A 5,209-nucleotide genomic window follows, 5' to 3' on the forward strand; every position below is an offset into this window, starting at 1 on the left:
CCCCTCCCGCCCGGCTTACTCAATCTTCCAACTTCTTCCATTGGGCAGGAGATACTAAAGTCTGAGAACACACTCGAACACTCAAAAACAGCTTCTTCCCCGCTGTTACCAGACTCCTAAACGACCCTCTTATGGACTGAACTAATTAATGCTTCGGGAGAAGCATTTGTGTATGCTTCACTCAATGCCGGTGTCTATGTATTTACATTGTGGACCTTGTGTTGCCCTTTTATGTATTTTCATGTACAAAATGATCTGTTTGAGCTGCTCGCAGAAAAATACTTTTCACTGTACCTCAGTACACATGACAATAAACAAATCCACCCATCCAACCAGCTGTCTCACTTTAATATGCAGATTTGCTCAAAACTGATCCTGCCCACAATGGGCGGGATTTACATCACAACTTCTCACAAGATCGTGTTAGATCTCGCGAGCTGGACTAATCGCAGGAGTGGGGTCTCCCAGCTTCTATCGGTCATGCTGCTCTGCGGTGAGTTGCTTTTCGAGCGCAGCATAACCGTTAAATCGCGCCCAATATCTTGGATTTTGTTGACAATGGATTGTGGCTGAATGTCAAATTAGAAAACACGAGCCTTCACCAATTGACAAGTTTGAAAAAAACAAAACCTAGAACCCATAAGAAATATATCAATGTCTTCTTTCAAAATAAATTTGGCTTTGTGGATTTACATTGAGTATTAAGCATAATTCATGAGGAAATTGCTTCACTTCAAATCATTGCCTATACTTTAAAAGCAAGAAATATTATCCCGAATTCTCATAGCGCAGCACAGATATGAAAGAGTAATTCTATGAGCATGCTGCACTTTCAGGAATGGAAATGTAACTTAAAATATGTTCAGACATTGAAGGACAGGACATATGCTTGGAATAGGCACGGCAGTTAGCATTTTCTATCAACAATTTCTAAATTTAGCAATTTGTTTCTTGCCAATATTTTTAGTAAAATCCCAAGTGCAGACGGAAGCATTTAATTCAGCCCATTTTTCATTTGCACTTATATGCGTGTGATGCCATTTTCTCATTAATATGTGAGCCTTTACATGATAATATTCAGAAATACACTGAGCCTCCAATTCTGAGTAAGCCATTTGAGAGATTTGTTTTAATTTGGAATCACTCTGCTGTAATTCTATCAATATCTTTGAACTAAACACATTGGTTTCTTTCTCTTCATCTGTTCCATCTTCATTCAGCCTACTAAAGATCATGTCAGGTAACCTTTTTTCACTTTCCTCATCATGAGTTCGTAACTCCTCCACCTCGTCTTACCTTATGTGCCTGTGACCTCGTTACAACACGATCAGGAAATATTCTGGGATGGTCTGTTTGAAATTCTCTTAGCTGGATTTTCTACTCGCTGTTCAACCACAGTAGGCAGTCTGTGATCCAGCTATATCATTCCTGAGAATTGAATCCTTGCAATGGGAAATGTTTTTACTACTCCTACAACCACTTCTCCCATATTCAAGCTATTCCTTAAGTTTATTTCACCAACAGAATTTTCCTCGTTTCTCAGTGAATACTGCTGACCAGAACCTTGTCCTTCAATATTCCATCTGGACAACAAATATCCTTATCCCATATTAAGGATTCACTTGCTCCTGTGTCTCTTAAAAAGAAAAAAGATGCATATGCGGGGTACAGGCAACTAAAAACAGATAAAACACTTGAGGAATACAAGGAAAGTAGAAAAGAGCTCAAGCAGGGAGGTAGGAGGGCAAAAAGGGGTCACAAAATGTTCTTGGCAGACAGGATTAAGGAGAATCCCAAGGCATTTTATACATTAGGAACAAGAGGGTAGCGAGAGAAACAGTTGGTACACTCAAGGACAAAGGAGGGAAATTATGTGTAGAACCATAGGAAGTAGGCAAGGTCCTTAATGAGTATTTTGCATCGGTATTCACAAAGGATAGGGACACATTGATTGGTGGTGTCTCAGATTACTGAGGGAGACAAGAGATGAAGTCACTGGCCTTCTAACAGAAATCTGTGTGTCCTCGTTGGCCACAGGTGGGGTCCCTGAGGATTGGAGAATAGCCAATGTTGTACCGTTATTTAAGAAGGGTTGCAAGGACAATCTAGGTAATTATAGGTCAGTGAGCTTGACTCAGTGATAGTGAAATTGTTGGAAAAGATTCGGAGATAAGGGCCGGGATTCTCCAATCCCGCGGCCAAGTTCTGACGCCAGCGTCGAACGCGGCGCGGGCCACTCCGGCGCCAACGGGCCTGCAGGCCCAGGTATTCACCCCTTCCTAGGGGGCTAGTACGGCACCGGAGTGGTGTCCGCTGCTCTGGCGCTCGAAAGCTGGCGTGCCACGGCTGGCGCAAGTCCACGCATGCGCATGGGTTCCTGTCTCCGTGCTGGCCCCCGGGCAATATAGCAGAGCCCTAGAGGCCTGGAGGAACATAGGCCGCCATCGGGATTAGCCCGCCGGCCGATCGGTAGGCCCCGATTGTAGGCCAGGTCACCATGCCTGAGAATCCCGGCCAAGATCTATGCACATTTGGAAGTGGTCTGATTTGCAACAGACAGCATGGTTTTGTGTGAGGGAGATAATGTCTCACTAATTTAATTGAATTTTTTGAGGTGACATAAATGATTGACGAGGGAAGGGCTGTGGATATTGTCTACATGGACTTTAGTAAAGCATTTGATAAGGTCCCTCATGGCAGGCTGGTGAAAAAGATTAAATCACATGGGGTCAGGGGTGAACTAGCTGGATGGATCCAGAACTGACTTGGCCATAGAAGACAGAGGGTAGCAGTGGGTGTTTTTCCGAGTGGAGGTCTGTAACCAGTGGTGTTCCGCAGGGGTCGGTACTGGGACCTGACATATATATATATATTAAATATATAAATGACTTGGAAGGAAATGTAGTGGGTCTGATTAGCAAGTTTGCGAATGATACTAAGATTGCAGGAGTTGCGGATAATGATGAAGATTGTCAGAGAATACAACAGAATGTAAATAGGTTGCAAAATTGGACAGAGAAATGGCAGATGGAATTTAACCTAGACAAATGCGAGGTGATGCATTTTGGTAAATCTAATTCAGGTGAGAACTAGAAAATAAATGGCAGAACCATCAATGGCATAGAGATCTGGGCGTGCCGATCCATAGGTCCTCAAATGCGGAAATGGTGGTACAGAAAGCATATGGCATGTTTGCCTTCATAGGACAGGGTATGGAGTATAAAAGCTTGAAAATTATGTTAGTTATATAGAACGTTGGTTCGGCCACATTTGGAATACTGGGCGGGATTCTCCTAACCCCCGCCGGGTCGGAGAATCCTGCCCCGTCGATTGCCGAATATTCGGCAGGGGCGGGAATCGCGCCAGTTGGCGGGCCCCCCCGCGGCGATTCTCCAGCCCAGATGGGCCGAAGTCCCGCTGCTGGAATGCCTGTCCCGCCGGCGTGGATAAACCACCTCTCTTACCGGTGGGACAAGGCAGCACGATGGGCTCCATGGCGGGGGGCGATCTGGCCCCAGGGGGTGCCCCCACGGTGGACTGGCCCACGATCGGGGCCCACCGATCCGCGGGCGGGCCTGTGCCGTGGGGGCACTGTTTTCCTTCCGCCTTCGACACGGTCTCCACCATGGCGGAGGCGGAAGAGACCACCTCCACTACGCATGCGCGGGGATGCCGTGAGCGGCCGCTGATGCTCCCGCGCATGCGCTGCCCGGCAAAGTCATTTCCGCTCCAGCTGGCGGGGCACTAAAAGCCTTTCCCGCCAGCTGACGGGGCGGAAATCAGTCCGGCGCGGGCCTGGCCCCTCAAGGTTAGGGCGCGGTCGCTCAAGATGCGGCGGATTCCGTGCCTTTGGGGCAGCACGATGCCGGACTGATTCGTGCCGTTTTTGGCTCTGGTCGGCGGACATCACGCCGATTGTGGAGAATTCCGCCCACTATGTCCAATTCTGGTCACCGCACTGCCAGAAGGACTTGGAGGCTTTGATAAGAAAGTACAGAAAAGGTTTACCAGGATGTTGCGTGGTATGGAGGGTATTAGCTGTGAGGAGATTTAATAAACTGGGATTGTTCTCCCTCGAGAGACGGAGGCTGGTAGCAGTTATTGATAGTTTATTAAATTATTAGTGGTATAGATAAGGTGAACAGTTGGAGGCTTTTTCCCAGGGCGGAACTGACAATTACAAGGGGGCACAAGTTAAGGTGAGAGGGGTGAAGTTTCAGTGGATATATGCGGGGGAAGGTTTTTTTACATAAGAGGGTGGTGGTGGTGGCCTGGAATACACTGCCAAAGTGAGGTGGTTGAGGCAGATACATTAGCGACTTTTAAGACATATCTGGATGGGCTTATGAACAGACGGGGTATAGAAGGATACAGGCGGTGGGTCTGGATAGGACACATGATCGGTGGAGGCTTGGAGGGCCGATGGGCCTGTTCCTGTGCTGTATTGTTCTTTGTATTCAAAAATCTTTGGGCATATAGGCAGTATTCAAGTGTAATTCTAAATTATGTTTTATTCTCTTATTTTAAAATATACATTAGCTAACATGAAGAGATAGCATTTCTGTAATTCTTCTGAGTGTTAAACAGTCAGCTTGACCTCCGATGTATTACATCCCCTTTGGGCAGCACAAGTGGATAGCACTGTGGCTTCACAGCACCAGGGTCCTAGGTTTGATTCCCCGCTGGGTCACTGTCTACACATTCTCCCCGTGTCTGCGTGGATTTCCTTCGGGTGCTCCGTTTTTCTCCCACAGTCCAAAGATGTGCAGGTTAGGTGGATTGGCCATGCTAAATTGCCGTTGGTGTCCAAAAAGGTTAGGAGGGGTTATCGGGTTACGGGGATAGGGTGGAAGTGAGGGCTTAAGTGAGCCGGTGCAGACTCGATGGGCCGAATGGCCTCCTTCTGCACTATGTTCTTTCAGCACCCTCTCCATTCAAAATTGTTTAAAATAGAAAATGAAAAACTCTTAAATTACCTCCAGAGAGATTATTTTTAATGATGTCAAAACAAAAGTAGCCCAAAATAATTGTTTGAAAAAATGTTTTATGGAGGGGTTAAAAGTTTTGCTCGGCTAATCATTGACTGCTTTTTCAATTTTCACTGTATTTTCTCTTGTTCATAATCGCACACAAAATAAGTATTCCACAGCGGTGTTTAATAAATAGGAAATAAACCCAGCATTTTTTAAAGACACATAAATCTGTGAAC

This window comes from Scyliorhinus torazame, chromosome 4, assembly GCF_047496885.1.
Source record: "Scyliorhinus torazame isolate Kashiwa2021f chromosome 4, sScyTor2.1, whole genome shotgun sequence".
Lineage (NCBI taxonomy): Eukaryota > Metazoa > Chordata > Chondrichthyes > Carcharhiniformes > Scyliorhinidae > Scyliorhinus > Scyliorhinus torazame.